This window comes from Macaca fascicularis, chromosome 11 (assembly GCF_037993035.2).
Source record: "Macaca fascicularis isolate 582-1 chromosome 11, T2T-MFA8v1.1".
Taxonomy (NCBI): domain Eukaryota; kingdom Metazoa; phylum Chordata; class Mammalia; order Primates; family Cercopithecidae; genus Macaca; species Macaca fascicularis.
In genome coordinates, this window is record NC_088385.1 from 45,999,204 (window position 1) to 46,020,020 (window position 20,817).

At 43.4% G+C, this 20,817-nt stretch overlaps 2 long non-coding RNA genes across 4 annotated transcripts in view; one reads left to right on the forward strand and one right to left on the reverse strand.

The window, feature by feature from the left end:
* LOC135966213 (uncharacterized) overlaps window positions 1–5,357 on the reverse strand; it is an 87,040-nt gene extending 81,683 nt beyond the window's left edge. Inside the window, exons 1-2 of the long non-coding RNA XR_010579369.2 lie at window positions 5,224–5,357; window positions 4,803–4,871 (exon numbers count right to left, since the gene is read on the reverse strand). This is a non-coding gene — a long non-coding RNA (uncharacterized lncRNA). The remainder of the gene's footprint in view (window positions 1–4,802; window positions 4,872–5,223) is intronic.
* Window positions 1–17,993, forward strand: part of LOC135966212 (uncharacterized) — a 121,273-nt gene extending 103,280 nt beyond the window's left edge. For all 3 annotated transcript variants that reach the window (XR_012420131.1, XR_012420128.1, XR_012420129.1), the window contains one exon: window positions 17,886–17,993. This is a non-coding gene — a long non-coding RNA (uncharacterized lncRNA). The remainder of the gene's footprint in view (window positions 1–17,885) is intronic.
* Window positions 17,994–20,817: the final 2,824 nt, after the last annotated feature.

A 20,817-nucleotide genomic window follows, 5' to 3' on the forward strand; every position in this document is an offset into this window, starting at 1 on the left:
CTCTCTGCAATCCCTGTTTTTATTAAAAACAAATCATGATAGAACTGATTTGTTTACAAAATAAACTTTAGTCTTACTGTACTTGGCCTGATTATTTGCATGAAGTGCAGCAAGAATAATTATTTTTCACTTTGGCTTTTTAAATTGGCTTTGATAGAACTCTGTTCCATGAAGAATCTCAGATAAGACTTTTCAAAAGCTGAGCCAAGCCATGGGTTTGTACCCTCAAATACCTATGAGTTGGGCAAATTCCTCTCATCTTGAGGTCCCAAGATAACTTGGGACCCAAATAACTATAACCATATGCCAACTTCTCTCTCCTGTATAAGTATTTATACATTTAGTCCCCACAACATGCTATGAAGTGCCCTTATTATCTCCATTTTAAAAATGAGAAACCTGAGGCATGGAGAGGTTATATAACATCCTCAGCAGGGAGATAACAGAGGCAGGACCCCACCAAGCAGTCTTTCTTCAGAGCTAATGTTCCTAATCATCACTCAAGCTGATACCTAAGGCTGGAGGTGAGAAGAAGTGCTGATTTCTAACAGGCTCTATTATTAGTGAAAATTTGCTTTCTGTTGTGAATTGGCCATTTCATTCTTACGATCAGGTCTTGTGGCCATTAGGGTAGGGTTGTTCTGTTGGCATTGAGTTTTTTATATAAACACAAAAAGAAAGTAAAAGACTGTAATTTGAAGAAAGATCTCTATGGTCTTTGACTTGATAATAGTAAGAGTATAGCATCTATGAATTTCTGGACCTAGTTCACCTGACTTGAGGGATGTTGAGAGGTACCCGAAGAAGCAGAAAGAGGAAGGATATACAGTTTGGGAACTCAAAGAGAGAGAAAAACATGGAGCTAGGTAGTCTACTTAGATAGTTACTGTAATATCTAATTTCTATTAAATCAAGGAATTAGAAGAAATGTTTGTAAAACTTTTATTATCACCATCCTGTTGGGAAGATTTAAGCCAGTGGATTAATTCTTAATTTATTCTGGCAAGGAGGAAAGAAAGTAGATGAAATAAATAATATGAAATTCCCAAGATGCTTCATTTTTCTGTTCAGCAGAGAAGAAAAAAAACTCCACATTATAATTTTACCTAATAGTGTGGGTTTAATACACAATGGTATGAAGGAGTGAGTGCACTTTTTAATATTCCTCTCCTGCAGTAATTTTATTAATTCTCACAAATTAACCTTTATTTTTTCATTCACGTTTTTACTTTTTGCTCCATTTGTATTCATTTGTTCACTCATGCATTTAAGCACCTATTGAATAAATACATTTCAAGTGTCCCCCTATCTGCCATGTATTGTTCTAGGTGCCATGAATACTAAGTAAATAAGACAAGCAAGATTCCTACCCCATAGAGCTTATAGTCTAAGAAGGGTGGAGGTTATATGAAGTTAGATTCAATTGTCATATAAATAAATAAGGCAAATGGAGATAATAAGTTACATGAAAAATAACTGGGTGATGTGTTGAAGAGGGACTGGTTGGGGGACTATTTTAGATTGAATAGTCTGAGAAGATTATGTGATGAGTAAATAATGATTCGATGAATGAATGAGTGATCAGGGAAGATACATGGGTGCACACAAATGATAAAAGGTAACATGATAAATGTAATGGTAAGATTTCAAATAAATTCCTCTATAGTCTCAATAAAGGAAAATATATAACTGAAAAGAATTTTAAATGTCCTTGAAGCTAGATAGGGTTTTGATGGATGAAGATGGTAGGGTAAGGGCATTGTTGGTTGAGAAAATAAAATGAGTAAGAGGAAAAGCAAAAGGGAATACCCACTGTGTCTAGTTAAAGGAATGAATAACAGAGGAATGTGTCAGGCCTCTGAGCCCAAGCCAAGCCATTGCATCCCCTGTAACTTGCACTTATATGCCCAGATGGCCTGAATTAACTGAAGAATCACAAAAGAAGTGCAAATGCCCTGCCCCACCTTAACTGATGACATTCCACCACAAAAGAAGTGAAAATGGCCAGTCTTTGCCTTAAGCGATGATATTATCTTGTGAAATTCTTTTTCCTGGCTCATCCTGGCTCAAAAAGCTCCCCCACTGAGCACCTTGTGACCCCCACTCCTGCCCACCAGAGAACAACCACCCTTTGACTGTAATTTTCCTTTACCTACCCAAATCCTATAAAACGGCGCCACCCTTATCTCCCTTTGCTGGCTCTCTTTTCGGACTCAGTCCACCTGTACCCAGGTGATTAAAAAGCTTTATTGCTCACACAAAGCCTGTTTGGTGGTCTCTTCACATGGACGCGCATGACATTTTGGTGTCATGACTCAGATTGGGGGACCTCCCATGGGAGATCAATCCCCTGTCCTCCTGCTCTTTGCTCCATGAGAGAGATCCACCTAACACCTCTGGTCGTCAGACCAACCAGCCCAAGGAACATCTCACCAATTTTAAATTGGGTCAAAGGTCTCTTTTTACTCTCTTCTCCAACCTCTCTTACTATCCCTCGACCTCTTTCTCCTTTCAATCTTGGTGCCACCTTTCAAACTCTCCCTTCTCTTAATTTCAATTCCTTTCATTTTCTGGTAGAGACAAAGGAGACATGTTTTATCCGTAGACCCAAAACACCAGTACCATTCACGGACTGGGGAAGGCAGCCTTCCTTTGGTGTTTAATCATTGCAGGGACACCTCTCTGATTACTCACCCACATTTCAGAGGTGTCTGACCACGCTGTAGGGACGCCTGCCTTGATCCTTCGCCTTTAGCGGCAAGTCCCACATTTCTGGGGGAGCGGCAAGCACCCCGGCCCGTTCTCTCCCTGTCTCTACCCCTTCTCTGCTTTTCTGGGGGAGGGGCAAGAACCCCAACCTCTTATTTTTGTGCCCCAACCTTATTTTTGCACCCCCACCTCTTATTTTTGTGCTCCAATCCCTTACTTCCACACCCCAACCCCTTTCCCACCTTTCCAGAGGGCAAGAACCCCAAACTCCTTCTCTCCGTATCTCTACTGTCTCCATTCCTTCTTCTTCTCCCTTAGCCTGTGTTCTCAAGAACTTAAAACCTCTTCAACTCACACCTGACCTAAAACCTAAATGTCTTATTTTCTTCTACAATGCTGCTTAACTCCAATACAAACTTGACAGTAGTTCCAAATAGCCAGAAAACAGCACTTTCAATTTCTCCATCCTACAAGACCTAAATAATTCTTGTCGTAAAATGGGCGAATGGCCTGAGGTGCCTGATGTCCAGGCATTCTTTTACACATCGATCCTCCCTGGTCTCTGTTCCCAATGCAACTTGTCCCAAATCTTCCTTCTTTCCCTCCCGCCTGTCCCCTCAGTCCCAACCCCAAGTGTCGCTGAGTCTTTCTAATCTTCCTTTTCTACAGACCCATCTGACTTCTCCCCTCCTTGCCAGGCCAAGCCAAGTCCCAATTTTTCCTCAGCCTTTGCTCCCCCACCCTATAATCCTTTTATCACCTCCCCTCCTCACACCCGGTCTGGCTTACAGTTTCTTTCGGAGACTAGCCCTCCCCCACCTGCCCCGCAATTTCCTCGTAAAAAAGTGGCTAGAGCTAAAGGCATAGTCAAGGTTAATGTTCCTTTTTCTTTATCTGACCTCTCACAAATCAGTTAGCGTTTAGGCTCTTTTTCATCTAATATGAAAAACCCAGTCCAGTTTATGGCCCATTTAGCAGCAACCCTGAGACACTTTTCAGCCCTAGACCCTGAAAGGTCAAAAGGCCATCTTATTCTCAATATGCCTTTTATTTTATTACCCAGTCTGCTCCTGACATTAAATAAAGCTCCAAAAATTAAATTCCAGCCCTCAAACCCTACAACAGGACTTAATGAACCTTGCCTTCAAAGTGTACAGTAATAGAGTAGAGGCATCAAGTAGCAACTTATTTCTGAGTTGCAATTCCTTGCTTCCACTGTGAGACAAAGCCCAGCCACATCTCCAGCACAAAATTCTAAGTGCATGTCTAAACCACAGCTGCCAGGAGTTCCTCCAGAACCTCCTCCCCCAGAAGCTTGCTACAAGTGCTGGAAATCTGGTCACTGTGCCAAGGAATGCCCTCAGCCTGGGATTACTCCTAAGCTGTGTCCCATCTGTGCAGGACCCCACTGGAAATCGGACTGTCCAACTCACCCAGCAGCCACTCCCAGAGCCCCTGGAGCTCTGGCCCAAGGCTCTCTGACTGACTCCTTCTCAGATCTTCTTGGCTTAGCGGCTGAAGACTGATGCTGCCCCATTGCCTCGGAAGCCTCCTGGACCATCACAGACGCTTTGGGTAACTCTTACAGTGGAGGGTAAGTCCGTCCCCTTCTTAATCAATATGGAGGCTACCCACTCCACATTACCTTCTTTTCAAGGGCCTGTTTCCCTTGCCTCCAAAACTATTGTGGGTATTGATGGCCAGGCTTCAAAACTTCTTAAAATTCCCCAACTCTGATGCCAACTTGGACAACATTCTTTTATACACTCCTTTTTAGTTATCCCCACCTGCCCAGCTCCCTTATTAGGTTGAGACATTTTAACTTATCTGCTAAATTATCTGCTTCCCTGACTATTCCTAGGATACAGTCACACCTCATTGCCACCTTTGCCCCCAGTTCAAAGCTTCCTTCACATCCTCCCCTCGTATCCCCCCACCCTAACCCACAAGTATGGGACACCTCCACTCCCTCCCTGGCAACCGATCACATGCCCATTACTATCCCATTAAAACTCAATCACAGGGTAACTGCTCAATGCCAATATCCCATCCCACAGCATGCTTTAAAAGGATTAAAGCCTGTTATCACTCACCTGCTACAGCATGGGCTTTTAAAACCTATAAACACTCCTTACAATTTCCCCATTTTACCTGTCCAAAAACTGGACAAATCTTACAGATTAGTTCAAGATCTGCACCTTATCAACCAAATTGTCTTGCCTATCCACCCCATAGTGCCAAACCCATATACTCTTCTATCCTCAATACCTCCCTCCACAACTCATTATTCTGTTCTGGATCTCAAACATACTTTCTTTACTATTCCTTTACACCCTTCATCCCAGCCTCTCTTCGCTTTCACTTGAACTGACTCTGACACCCATCAGACTCAGCAAACTACCTGGGCTGTACTGCCGCAAGGCTTCACAGACAGCCCCCATTACTTCAATCAAGCCCAAATTTCTTCCTCATCTGTTACCTATCTTGACATAATTCTCATAAATACACACTTACTCTCCCTGCTGATCATGTCCAGCTAATCTCCCAAACCCAAATCCCTTCTACAAAATGACAACTCCTATCCTTCCTAGGCATGGTTAGTGCGGACAGAATTCTTACACAAGAACCAGGACTGCGTCCTGTAGCCTTTCTGTCCAAACAACTTGACCTTACTGTTTTAGCCTAGCCCTCATGTCTGTGCGCAGCAGCTGCCACTGCTTTAATACTGTTAGAGGCCTTAAAAATCACAAACTATGCGCAACTCTCTACAGTTCTCATAACTTCCAAAATCCATTTTCTTCCCCCAACCATCGCACAGGACAATGCTTAAGCTGATAAGTTAGCTAAAAAAGCAGTTAGCGTTCCAACTTCTATCCCTCACTGCAGTTTTCCTCCTTCACATTGGCCACTCCCACCTACTCCCCCGCTGAAACTTCCACCTATCAATCTCTTCCCACATAAAGCAAATGGTTCTTTGACCAAGGAAAATATCTCCTTCCAGTCTCACAGGCCCATTCTATTCTGTCATCATTTCATAACCTCTTCCATCTAGGTTACAAACCGCTAGCCTATCTCTTAGAACCTCTCATTTCCTTTCCATCCTAGAAATCTATCCTCAAGGCGATCACTTCTCAGTGTTCCATCTGCTATTCTACTACCCCTCAGGGATTCTTCAGGCCCCCTCCTGTTCCTACACATCAAGCTCGGGGATTTGCCCCTGCCCAGGACTGGCAAATTGACTTTACTCACATGCCCTGAGTCAGAAAACTAAAATACCTCTTGGTCTAGGTAGACACTTTCACTGGATAAGTAGAGGCCTTTCCCACAGGGTCTGAGAAGGCCACCGCAGTCATTTCAGACATAATTCCTCAGTTTGGCCTTCCTACTTCTATACAGTCTGATAACAGACCAGCCTTTAATAGTCAAATCACGCAGGCAGTTTCTCAGGCTCTTAGCATTCAGTGAAACCTTTATATCCTTTACCATCCTCAATCTTCAGGAAAGGTAGAACAGACTAATAGCCTTTTAAAAACACACCTCACCAAGCTCAGTCACCAACTTAAGAAGGACTAGACAATGAAAGGACACAAAGATAGATTTGTACCCGCCCCCCACCCGCTACACCCTTGTTCTGCTCTCTAATCTTTGCACATACCAGAGATTTCGTAAGTTCTGTGAGTACCTGGTTTTCTGCACGTACCAGAGATTTTGTTTTGCACATACCAGAGATTTTGTAAGTTCTGAGGCAAGGTCACAAGACGTGTTTAAGTAAGATAAACTCTTGCTGCCATAAACCTGCTCTCCCGCCTCAAAGTTTGAACCAAAATATCAGAAATGGCGGGAACCAATCATAGTTAGCCAAATCGCCTTGTTCAAACACTAGCCAATCATATATCTGATTTGTATAATAACTCTATGCCCACTTTTCTTAGACTATATAACATTGTTCGGAGCTGAGTGGGGGAGCTCTCCTGCCCGTCTCGTTTCACGAGCGAGGGAGAGTTCCAGGTTCGAACCTGTAATAAAGATCCTTGCTGCTTAGCTTTGACTCTGGACTCTGGTGGTCTTCTTCGGGGAATAAACGGTCTGGGCATAACAAATGGGGGCTCGTCCGGGATTTCCCCCAAGCCCACCAGACCCCCAAGTCAATGGATCTTAATCTGTAGGTAAGCCGGCTTTGTCACTGTCTCTGTCTTTGTCTCTGTCTGTCTCCCTGAAATTTCGCGAAATCCGTAATCTGTAATCTGTATTGGTCTGTTCTGTAAGTGGCACGGTCTTGGCGGACGCGCTAGAAGACAGCCACTTGGGACTGGTGGGAGACGTTCCCCAGTGCCCATCTGGGGGCCTCCATCCTTGGTTGCCCCGTCTGACTCAGGTCGGAAGTCCGACACGCGCTCGCGAATGCTCATCATTATTACTGTCTGTCCGTTATTGTTAAGTGTTAAGTGTAAGCCCAAAACGAAACATAAAACCTTTTCTTCTCCTTCCAGGACCGGACCTGTCAGATACTCCCCTCTGCTTCACACTCATTTTCATCCCCCCTTCTCTTTGTAGGAGCAGTCCAAAGATAGGCAACAACCAGAGCACGCCGCTCTCACTCCTTGTTACCAATTTTAAGGATGTGAAGGCTCGGGGGCGTAACTTAAGCGTAGAACTAAAGAAGGGAAAGCTAGTTACTTTCTGCCGTTCGGAGTGGCCCTCTTTCGGCATAGGGTGGCCCTCCGAAGGAACTTTCTGTCTCTCTATTATTACTAAGGTAAAAACTAAGATTTTCCTGCCAGGGCAGTCAGGACATCCTGATCAAATTCCTTATATTCTAGTGTGGCAGAATCTTGTGGAAAACCCACCACCCTGGATAACTCCATTCATCCCTGAGCCCTGCAAAGTCCTAGTAACGCGACCTACAAGACAAAAGACTCCCTCTGCTCCCTCGGCCCCTGTGCTGCCGGACAGCCAGGACCCCCTAACGTTAGAACCCACATTTCCCCCACCATATCCGCACCTTATCCCGCAGGACCCAGTCCCCCAGGGTGGTGCTTCCGTAGAGGGAAACCGAGAAGCGGAAGCAGACGAGAGCAAAAGTAACCTGGGGGGGCCGGCCGGCCGAACACGAGGCTGCGTACAGCGGGACCAAGCTTCCCGACTCCCTGACTCCACTGTAGCCCTGCCTCTCAGAGAAATAGGATCGCTCGATGATACCGGGCTCTCCCGTCTCATGTATTGGCCTTTTTCCACCAGTGATTTACACAATTGGAAGTCCCAAAATGCTCGGTTCTCAGATAATCCCAAAGATCTAACCTCGTTGTTAGACAGTGTCATGTTTACTCACCAGCCGACCTGGGATGACTGTGAACAGCTCCTCCGAATCCTGTTCACAACGGAGGAGCGGGAAAGAATCCAAGTTGAGGCCAGAAAACTGGTTCCAGGAGATGACGGCCAGCCAACTGCAAATCCTGACCTCATTAATGCGGCTTTCCGTTTGACCCGGCCCAGATGGGACTACAACACGGCAGAAGGTAGGGGACGACTGCTCATTTATCGCCAGACTCTAATGGCGGGTCTCCGGGCTGCAGCTCGCAAGCCCACCAATTTGGCTAAAGTATATTCTGTGTTACAAGGTAAGACAGAAAGCCCTGCTGTGTATTTAGAGAGATTAATGGAAGCCTTCAGACAGTTTACCCCTATGGACCCGGAAGCACTGGAAAATCAGGCAGCGGTAGTAATGTCCTTTGTAAACCAGGCAACACCAGATATTAAAAGAAAACTCCAGAAATTAGAAGGTTTAGAGGGAAAGTAGATTCAGGACCTCCTTCAGATGGCCCAGCGAGTTTATATTAATAGGGATACTCCAGAAGAAAAACAGTTCAAGGCAACCAAAGAAATGACCAAAGTCTTAGTAGCAGCTTTCCCACAGGCAGGAAATGCCCAAAACAGAAAGCAGAAAAAACAAGGCCCTAGGCAAGGATTAGAAAAAGATCAGTGTGCTTATTGCAAGGAACGTGGCCACTGGATTAAAGACTGCCCAAAGAAACGGAGACCAGCTAACCCTACCTCCGTACTCATTACCCAGGACTCTGACTAGGGAGGACGGGGTTTGGACCCCCTCCCCGAACCCAGGGTAACTTTGCAAGTGGAGGGGTCCCCAGTTCGCTTCTTGGTCGATACTGGGGCGGAACGCTCAGTCCTAACCAAACCAATTGGAAAAATGTCTAAGAAAACATCCTGGGTGCACGGGGCCACAGGCATCAAAAAATACCCCTGGACAACCCAGAGGACTGTAGACTTAGGAACGGGAAAAGTCTCCCATTCCTTCCTAGTCATCCCAGAGAGCCCCTGCCCTCTACTAGGGAGGGACTTGCTGACAAAGATGGGGGCCCAAATCCACTTTGAGCCAGAAGGGCCCAAGATAACTGATTCCCAAAACAGGCCAATATCTATCCTGACTGTCACCTTAGAAGATGAGTACCGACTCCATCAAGAGCAAAAGCCCCCCGATCAGGGAATTGACTCTTGGCTCCAGCGTTTCCCTGAAGCGTGGGCAGAAACTGGGGGCTTGGGGCTAGCTAAACATCGACCTGCCATATTTGTGGAAGTTAAGCCAGGGACGGACCCGGTTCGGGTTCGGCAATATCCTATGCCCCTGGAGGCAAGAGAAGGAATTACGCCCCATATCCGCCGACTCCTAGACCAGGGAGTCCTACGGGCTTGCCACTCATCCTGGAATACTCCACTGTTACCTGTTCATAAACCCAACAGTACGGACTACAGGCCAGTACAGGATTTAAGAGAAGTTAATAAAAGGGTCATGGACATACATCCCACTGTGCCCAATCCATACACCCTTCTGAGTGCCTTACATCCCAAAAAACAGTGGTATACCGTTCTTGATCTAAAAGACGCTTTCTTCAGCCTTCCTCTGGCTCCCAAAAGTCAAGAACTCTTTGCATTTCAATGGACGGATCCTGAGAGGGGCATCAACGGTCAGCTAACATGGACCAGACTGCCACAAGGGTTCAAGAACTCGCCAACCCTGTTCGATGAAGCCCTTCATGAAGATCTGGGCGAGTACCGGCGGCAACACCCTGAAATAACTCTTTTGCAATATGTTGATGATCTCTTAATAGCGGCCAGGTCCCCGGAAACTTGTGTTCAAGGGACTGAGGACCTCCTGAAGACTCTGGGGGAGCTAGGCTACCGAGCCTCAGCAACAAAGGCTCAGATCTGCAAGTCGGAGGTAACTTATCTGGGGTACCTATTAAAAGGGGGGCAACGCTGGCTAACCAAAGCCCGAAAGGAAACAGTCCTACGCATCCCTAGACCCCAGTCAACACGGCAAGTGAGAGAATTCCTGGGGTCGGCAGGGTTCTGTAGGTTATGGATACCCAGATTTGCTGAGTTAGCCAAGCCCCTATACCAGGCAACAAAGGAACGGCAGCCCTTCAATTGGACGGAAGAGGCTGAGCTGGCCTTTCAGCAAATCAAAACTGCCTTGTTATCAGCCCCCGCGCTGGGGCTCCCTGATGTCTCCAAGCCCTTCCACTTATACGTGGATGAAAGTAAGGGTGTTGCAAAAGCCGTGTTAACACAGTACCTAGGCCCCTGGCAGAGGCCAGTTGCCTATTTGTCAAAAAAAATTAGATTCAGTGGCTGCTGGCTGGCCACCCTGCCTCCGGATAATCGCGGCGACCGCCCTAATGGTCCGAGACGCTGATAAACTTATCATGGGGCAAGAGTTGCGCGTTATAACCCCGCATGCCATTGAAGGCATCCTCTGGCAGCCGCCGGACCAATGGATGAGTAACACCCGGCTCACCCACTATCAAGGACTGCTGTTAAACCCCCTCAGAATAACTTTTCTGCCCCCAACCTCTTTAAACCCTGCTTCACTGCTGCCAAATCCAGACTTGGACGCCCGGTCCCATGAGTGCACTGAGATACTGGCTCAGGTGCCTGGGGTGCGGGAGGACCTGCAAGATCGTCCACTCCCCGACACAGAACTCACCTGGTTCACTGATGGCAGCAGCTATGTCCACCAAGGCCAGCGGTATGCAGGAGCGGCTGTAACGTCAGAGACTGAGGTAATCTGGGCGGAACCCTTGCCTCCAGGGACATCGGCCCAAAGAGCCGAACTGATAGCCCTTACACAGGCCCTCACCCTAGGGGCAGAGAAAAAACTAACAGTATACACGGATAACCGCTATGCTTTCGCTACTGCGCACATACATGGGGCCATCTACAGAGAAAAGGGACTATTAACAGCCGAAGGCAAAGAAATAAAAAACAAGCAAGAGATCCTAGCTCTATTAACTGCTTTGTGGAAACCAAAGAAATTGGCTATCGTACATTGCCCTGGGCATCAGAAACCAACTACGCCAATTGCTCGAGGCAACTTCTTAGCCGACCAAACCGCAAGGAGCATAGCAAAAGCTCCCAGTCAGCTCCTCGCGCTCCAGCTCCCCGATCCTGGCCCGCAAAATTTGCCATGTTTTCCCGACTATACCGAACAGGATCGCGAATGGATGAACACGCTTCCCCTAAAACAGGTTAAAAATGGGTGGTGGACTGATATAAATGACCAAACCATCCTACCAGAAAAATTAAGACGGCAGGTGTTGGAACACATCCACCGGACAACCCACCTGGGTGCCCGGCGAATGATGGACTTAATCAGGCATGCCAAGTTTAGAATCAGGCGCATAGCTGAACTGGCCAGCGATGTCACAACAAATTGCAAAGCCTGCCAACTAAACAACGCTTGCCCCCAAACCCAGACCACCGCAGGAATTAGGTGTAGAGGAACTAGGCCTGGTATCTATTGGGAAATAGACTTTACTGAGATAAAGCCTGGAAAATATGGGTATCAGTACTTACTTGTCTTTGTAGATACTTTTTCAGGATGGACAGAAGCGTTCCCAACTAAGAGAGAAACTGCTCAGGTTGTAGCAAAGAAAATTTTGGAAGAAATCCTCCCCAGGTATGGCTTTCCCATCCAAATAGGGTCAGACAATGGACCAGCCTTCGTTGCTAAGGTAAGTCAGGATTTGGCTTCCATTCTGGGGGCAAATTGGAAATTACATTGTGCTTATAGGCCCCAAAGCTCAGGACAGGTAGAAAGGATGAATCGGACTCTGAAGGAGACCTTAACTAAATTGACCATGGAGACTGGCGCTAATTGGGTAGTACTTCTCCCCTACGCTCTGTTCCGGGCCCGAAATACCCCTCACAGACTAGGCCTCACACCATATGAAATCATGTATGGCAGACCCCCACCCCTGGTCCCCAGTCTAAAAGATGACTTACTCAAACCTGAAACTGAAAATGTCTCTGAGCTCCTGTTCTCCTTACAAGCCTTACAGAAAATTCACCAGGAAATTTGGCCCAGACTACGAGAACTGTACGAGGCAGGACCTCTGCCGACGCCTCATCCTTTCCAGCCGGGAGACTGGGTCCTAGTCAAGCGCCACCGGCAAGAAACTCTTCAACCCAGGTGGAAAGGACCACTGCAAGTACTCCTGACTACTCCCACCGCTCTCAAAGTAGAAGGCATCGCTTCGTGGATCCACTACACACACGTCAAACCAGTGGACCCAACATCCGACCTTCTCGAGCCGTCTGGAGCACTGGTTACATGGACTGTAGACAAAGCTAAGAACAATCCCTTAAAGCTAACCCTGCGCCGTCATCCCCATAGCTGTAACCATGTCTAGCTTACCTATGCTTTTATGCCTTATGCATCTGACTCTCCTCACTGCTGCGCCGTCTAATCCCTATGTCTGGAGGTTCTGGCTCTATGAGAACAAAACTCACCCCGGGGAAACCCCCCAAGCGGGTAAACTGCTAGCTAGCGCAGACTGCCCACCCCCCTCAGGGTGTAATACTATAGTTTACCTCAATTTCACTAGGTTCCAGATTGCCCAACCAGCAATACCCATGATCTGTTTTGAATATGATCAAACTGAATATAATTGTAAAAATTATTGGTGGCACCAGAGTGCAGGTTGCCCATATAGCTACTGTAAGACGCACTCTGTCCGATACTGGAGAGAATGACAAGGGTGGTATTTTTACAAAACTGAGTCCTCCCGTCACTTACACTTGGATAATTAGAGACCCATGGGACTCTCGGTGGACAACCCCACAACATGGGGGAGTATATTACTCATCAACTAGTACCTGGCCCAGTAGCCATTTATATCTGTGGAGAAGTCTAGTCCAGATTCAACCCTTAATCCACACACAAATCCACAGGCAAGAAACCAAGCTATCCCAAGACTTGCAGCCCTTCTCCTGGCTAACTCTATTACGGGAAGGGCTAGCATTCGCCAACCTCACTGGTTTAGGCGACCTGTCCTCTTGCTTTATGTGTGCAACCCTAGGAAGACCACCATTAACGGCTGTTCCTCTATCCTCCCCTCCCACAAACTATACAGGTTTTAACTCATCGATAGTCACGATACCCGATGTTGCCCTGTACCATGCCCCTTACCAAGAGAAATACCCCTATTGTTATTTGGCATTTAGCAACAGCCTCTGTAACCAATCGGCTACATACCCTAATAGTCCCATATATGCTCCCCCTGGTGTGTTCTTCTGGTGTAATATGACTCTGTTAAAAACTCTGTCCAAAAGCATCTCTGACGGACAGTTGTGTATCCCTGTTACCCTAGTTCCCCGACTGACACTGCTAACCCCGGTAGAGTTCATAGGCTGGGCAGGGACCGCCCCAACTAAAACTGCGCGACATAGACGAGCAGTTTTTCTACCACTAATTGCCGGAATATCCTTAACCACCTCTGTCGTCACAGCGGGGTTAGCAGGAGGGGCCCTACAACACTCCATGATAGAAAACGACAAGCTGTTACAACAATTCTCTGTTGCTATGGAAGACTCCGCCTATTCCCTAGCCTCCCTTCAGCGGCAGCTCACCTCCCTAGCACAGGTCACCCTTCAAAACCGCAGAGCCTTAGACTTACTCACGGCTGAGAAATGAGGTACCTGTATGATCCTCAAAGAAGAATGCTGTTTCTATATAAATGAGTCAGGGTTAGTTGAGGAAAGAGTCCAACGCCTACACGAACTAAGCTTAGAAATGAAAAAGCAACAATTCACTACAGCCGCTAACAATTGGTGGAGCTCTTCAGTGTTTTCCCTTCTGGCACCCCTTTTAGGCCCCCTAATGTCTTTACTACTTCTATTCACTATAGGCCCCTGTGTGGTAAATAAAATTTTACAATTTGTCAGAGAAAGGTTTGATACCATCCAACTAATGGTCCTCCGTAGCCATCACCAGCCTCTCCTGCACCCAGAAAGTGAGGCTATATTATAAGACTCTGGAAATCCAAGATTGGACATCCAGTTACTTATGAGAAGGGGGAAATGAAAGGACACAAAGATAGATGTGTACCCGCCCCCCACCCGCTACACCCTTGTTCTGCTCTCTAATCTTTGCACATACCAGAGATTTCGTAAGTTCTGTGAGTACCTGGTTTTCTGCACGTACCAGAGATTTTGTTTTGCACATACCAGAGATTTTGTAAGTTCTGAGGCAAGGTCACAAGACGTGTTTAAGTAAGATAAACTCTTGCTGCCATAAACCTGCTCTCCCGCCTCAAAGTTTGAACCAAAATATCAGAAATGGCAGGAACCAATCATAGTTAGCCAAATCGCCTTGTTCAAACACTAGCCAATCATATATCTGATTTGTATAATAATTCTATGCCCACTTTTCTTAGACTATATAACATTGTTCGGAGCTGAGTGGGGGAGCTCTCCTGCCCGTCTCGTTTCACGAGCGAGGGAGAGTTCCAGGTTCGAACCTGTAATAAAGATCCTTGCTGCTTAGCTTTGACTCTGGACTCTGGTGGTCTTCTTCGGGGAATAAACGGTCTGGGCATAACAAGAATACTTTTACCACTTTCCTTTCTCAGAATTCAGGCCTGTCCTCGGAATGCTACAGGTTACAGCCCATTTGAGCTCCTGTGTGGACACTCCTTTTTATTAAGCCCCAGTCTCATTCCAGACACCAGCCCAACTTGGACTGCACTCAAAAAACTTGTCATCCGTACTATCTTCTGTCTAGTCATACTCCTATTCACCGTTCTCAACTACTCATAAATGCCCTGCTCGTGTTTACACTGCTGGTTTACACGGTTTCTCCAAGACATCACAGCTGATATCTCCTAGTGCTATTCCAAACCGCCACTCTAAATTCCCTCTTAAAGTAAATAAATAATCTCTGCTGGCAAGGCTATGCTGAACCTCCCTTGGCACTCTCTAATTAGATGTCCTAGGTCCTCCCAATTCTTCGTTCTTCAATACCTGTTTTTTCTCCTTCTCTTACCTTGTGTCTTCCGTTTAGTTTTTCAATTCATACAAAACCGCATCCAGGCCATCACCAATCATTCAATACAACAAATATTTCTTCTAACAACCCCACAATATCACCCCTTACCACAAAATCTTCCTTCAGCTTAATCTCTCTCACTCTAGGTTCCCATGCCGCCCCTAATCCCACTTGAAGCAGCCCTGAGAAACATCGCCTATTCTCTCTCCATACCACCCCCCCATAAATTTTTCACTGCCCCAACACTTCAACACTATTTTGTTTTATTTTTCTTATTAATATAAGAAGGCAGGAATGTCAGGCCTCTGAGCCCAAGCCAAGCCACAACATCCCCTGTAACTTGCACATATATGCCCATATGGCCTGAAGTAACTGAAGAATCACAAAAGAAGTGCAAATGCCCTGCCCCACCTTAACTGATGAAATTCCACCACAAAAGAAGTGAAAATGGCCAGTCCTTGCCTTAAGCGATGACATTATCTTGTGAAATTCCTTTTCCTGGCTCATCCTGGCTCAAAAAGCTCCCCCACTGAGCACCTTGTGACCCCCACTCCTGCCCACCAGAGAACAACCACCCTTTGACTGTAATTTTCCTTTACCTACCCAAATCCTATAAAACGGCCCCACCCTTATCTCCCTTCACTGACTCTCTTTTCGGACTCAGCCCGCCTGCACCCAGGTGATTAAAAAGCTTTATTGCTCACACAAAGCCTGTTTGGTGGTCTCTTCACACGGATGCACATGACAGAATGGAGGAGGGATGGGGGAAACAGCTATTTGGAAGCAGAGAAAACAAACTGAGGCCAGATCATGGTGGGCTTTAAATACCATGAAACGAGTTTTAATTAAAAAAATTTTTTTCAGGCTAAGACTTGAAAAGAATTTTCTCTAAAGATGATATACAAATGGCCAACAGTATATGAAAGGATGCTCAATATCACTAATCATGAGAGAAATGCAAATCAAAACTACAGTGAGGTATCACATCATACTCATTAGGTTGGCTCCTATCCAAAAAGTAGAAAATAACAAGTGTTGGTGAGGATGTGGAGAATTTGGAGCTCTTGTGCACTGTTGGTAGGACTGTAAAACAGTGCAGCCCCTAGGAAAAACAGTACGGAGATTCCACACACACACAAAAAATAAAAACTCAGCAATTCACCTCTAGGTGTATATCTGAAAGAACTGAAAACATGGTCTCAAAGAGATAATTGTACAACCACATTCACACAGCACTATTCACAATAGCCAAGAGGCTGAAGCAACCCAAGTAAATGATTAGGCAAAATATGGTATATACATGTACTGGACTGTTATTCAGCTTTAAAAAGGAAAGAAATTCTATCACATGCTACAACATGGAGGAGTCTTGTGGACATTATGCTAAACGAAATAAGTCAGTCACAAAAACGCAAATACTGTATGATTCCACTTATGTAATGTATGCAAAGTTGTCAGATTCATAGAAACAGAAAGTAGACTGGTGGTTACTTGGAACTACGGGTTGGAGAAAAAGGAGAGTTTAATGGACATAGAATTTCAGATCTGCAAGATAAAGTTCTGAACATCTACTTCATAACAATATGAATGTAGTTAACATTACTGAACTGTACACATAAAAATGTTAAAGGTGGTAAATTTTATGTTACGTGTTTTTTACCAAAATAAAAAAGAATTCATTAACTTAAGTCCTCAAAATATTTATGCTGCTTTGTAATAAACTTCTAAGCGGTTGTGTGTGTGTGTGTGTGTGTGTGCGCGCATGTGCATGTGTGTATGTGTGTTAGGTTGTAGTAAAATATATGTATAGAAGGTCCCTGCCTTAGGAGAGTCTGACCTCTGATTTTTCAACTTTACCATTGTATGGAAGTGATATGCATCCAGTGGAAACTGTACTTCCAGTTTCCAATTTTGAAATTTGATCTTTTCCTGGGCTAGAGATATGCAGTATGATACTCTCTTGCACTGCTAGGCAGGGTCAGTGAGCCTCAGTTCCCAGTCAGCCACTCATCAGAAGGGTAAACAACTAATACTCTACAGTGCACTATGATGCTAGATGATTTTGCCCAACTGTAGGCTAACGTAATATAATGGAGCACATTTAAGCTACGATTTTTTGTAGGTTAGGTACATTAAATGTACTTTTGATTTACAATATTTTCAGCCTACTATGTGTTTATCAAAATGTAACCCCATCTTAAGTCAAGGAGCATCTGCATCTGCTTGGATCTACATTAACCTCATTTATCTATACCCTACCTATGTAAGTCTTGGAAACTCGTCTCATATAAACAATGAGCTATCCTAAACAAAGAGACTTTGACAATTACTTCATCAGTCTTTATCACTCTGGAAATATCAGTATCTGCATGTTCAAAAAGGTCTCTTTATATTAGCTCTCCAATAAGATGTCTCCTGATTATAAGACCTCTTTTTTACCTTCCCAGGTGAGTCCTCAGACAATTCTTTAATTTTATACATTGGTAGGTTCAATGCATTTTAATTAAAGTTAATATATTTAATATATAAAAATTAAATATACTTCATATATAGGGTTACCCCTTATTTATATGGATTAAACTGACTAAAATTAAATGCTATAGCCAAGTTAATGTTATTTCATGTTTATCAATATTTCGTTGCTTCATTGCGACATAATCTATTTTTAGGATAATATTAAATCACATAAAAACTCATAGGTGAATACTTAATCTCCTTGTTTCTATACTGTGTCACAAGTACTGAGACAAATTATGTAACTTTAAATATGATTAACTTTGGAATTATTGTTTATTGTACAACTATAATTGTTTATTTTTCTTTTGCTTTTTAGAACTTTCCTGCTATGTTTATCTGCATTTTGTGGTAACATAAGAGACATACCTTTGAATGTATAAAACTGGTTCATTTTACATGATCTGAACTTGAGAAGCTGTTGCTTTTTTTTTTTTTTTTTTTTTTTTTTTTTTGAGACGGAGTCTTGCTCTCTCACCCAGGCTGGAGTGCAGTGGCCGGATCTCAGCTCACTGCAAGCTCCGCCTCCCGGGTTCACGCCGTTCTCCTGCCTCAGCTTCCCCAGTAGCTGGGACTACAGGCGCCCACCACCTCGCCGGGCTAGTTTTTTGTATTTTTTAGTAGAGACGGGGTTTCACCGGATTAGTCAGGATGGTCTCGATCTCCTGACCTCGTGATCCGCCCGTCTCGGCCTCCCAAAGTGCTGGGATTACAGGCTTGAGCCACCGCGCCCGGCCGAGAAGCTGTTTCTTATGTTTCAAGACAACATGCTAAATATATGGGACCATCTACTGGTGAAGGATGTATAGTCCTATGGACTGGTTTTATTGGAACTTTTAATAGCCCAAGTTGAAGATCATGAGGATTGTGAAACCCAAAAGTGTCTTATTGAGGGAATCCTGCTGCCAGAATATGCTTATCACTTAAATTGCAACAGAGTGGTCTTAGAAAATACAAGAGCTGAGAAGATACTACAAAACAAGTAAGTCATTTATATGGAGTCACAACATCTAACAGGCATACATTTGTTTAATATTGATATACTAAAATATTTCATGAGGGCTCTGACAAGGACTGTCTTGCTAATCTCTGAATCCCTAGCATAGTGACTGGTACCTGGAAGTGTCAATAAGTATTTACTGAACCAATGAATGAATAATGACAACCAGGGTCTCAAAACCTTTGAAAATTTGCCTCATGTTCTCCCTCACCCATAGGACTACACCCATAATTTAAAATAAAATAATAAAAATATAATGTGTAACATAAATTTCTTTTTTAGATGAAAAGTGCATCTATCTGTTTGGTTAACCAGAAACCTTGAGTCAGTATAATTTGAGACAAAACCAAAATTATACTTAATATTTATGTTAAAAATAGTAATAATGAAAAATGTTCTAAACTAACTAAAAGGTTATGTGGAGTTGCATAGGCTTTATAAACAAATATTGCTCATGTCAAATTTCAGCTTTATAGTTTGGGTATTATATGAGGTTGGATGAATTACTTAACCTTTCTCTCCTCATTTTCTTCTTTCATTAAATTAGCATTTTGTGAAAATTTGGTGAGTCTGTAAATGCAACACTTTTTGCCTACTTGGTAAATATTAATAATAAATACAGCTGTTGACTTTTTATCTGACTGATGGCATTCATTTTCCTGATTTTCAATGGTCATAGCATCTTTGGACAGGGAACACATTTTATTTAGTAATAGAACTTAGCACAGTAAGTGCTAAGTTACTGGCATAGGTAGTTACTTAACAAATGTGTTGTATTAATAAAGAAAATTAATATTCAAATAACTGGTGACTATTGTCTATAATTCTACACACGGTTATATACAATTCAATATATAAGTAAGGTATATATAGACATATACCCAACATGGCCATTTAAAGTATAGAAATAGGGTATTTTGTACCAATGGAATAATTTGTAATTCCTTTGATTAATCTAGTCTTTTTCTTAATGGTTAAGGAATTCCTAAGGAATGATGAACTCAGGTAAATACACATCAGATGGAAATTATATTATAATGTACTCACACACAGTCATAATCTCATTTAGCTACATAATGATTTTTACCTTTAAGGACATTTTTCTCATTCATTTTCATTAATACAACTCTGGCTTATAAATAGACCATTGGTTTTGAAAATTTCACAACATGAAATGTAAACCAGCCCTGAACTTGGTAATCAGGAAAAGCATCAACAATGAAGAAGAAATTGGTTTTTAATAAAAATATTTTATACATCCACCTGAAAGCGCTCATGTGGCAAACATTAGAAGTACAATCCCCAAACATATTCGACATATCTAAATGTGTATAATCAGAACTGTAAATAGCCTAGGCTATGTGAAAGTACTTTTCACTTCTAAATGAGGACAATTTTGCCCATAAAGTAATTATATCAAAGTCATCTTTTTAAATCAATGATTTAATAACCTTTACCATCATTTTATGCATATATCAGAAGTATGTAACATTCTCTGGATTTGGGTTTCAATGTGTAACAGATTTTTCCAGACTTATTGAATCAAAAAGCTATTCCAAACAGATTATAATAGGATGAATCTAATGCCAAATATGAAATTATACTTGGAACCATGTTTCAAATAAAAATTAACATATTCATTTATGCCTTTACTGACAGACCAAAATTTGAGACAAAAACCAAATTTCTATCAATAGAAAACAATTCCCACTGTAAACAAATGTAAACTTGAGTTGAGTTTTAAGGTATATCATTCTTCTTGAGATTATTTGAGAGGGATTATTACACATTATCCTGCTTACAAGAACACAAACTGTTTTTCAGACTCATGCTTGCCATAACATTACATGCTGTAGAAATATAATGCAACATTTTCGTAGAATGCAACTTATTTTTCAAGTTTAAGAGTTAACCTGAAGAACGCACATTTTAAAATCAAGCTCCATAAACTTATAGCTTTTTGTTTGACCAAAAATATGTCAAACGTTTGGGCAAATAGATATAACATGGTAAAATCAGTTTGAAACTTGAAATATTATTTCTCTTTTCCTTTCCTCATCTATCCCTTGCTATATTCAAAAATGGCTAGTTTCTCAGTCTTTTTCATGTTTTTCATAAAATATAAGAGTAGTAAAATATGGTATACCCACTGGACCATTTGGAAACAATTGAAGGGTACATAAATACAAGTTCAAATCAGAGATTTTTTCCCTTCCAAGTTAAAGATATTGGTCCTGAAAAATAAATTCAG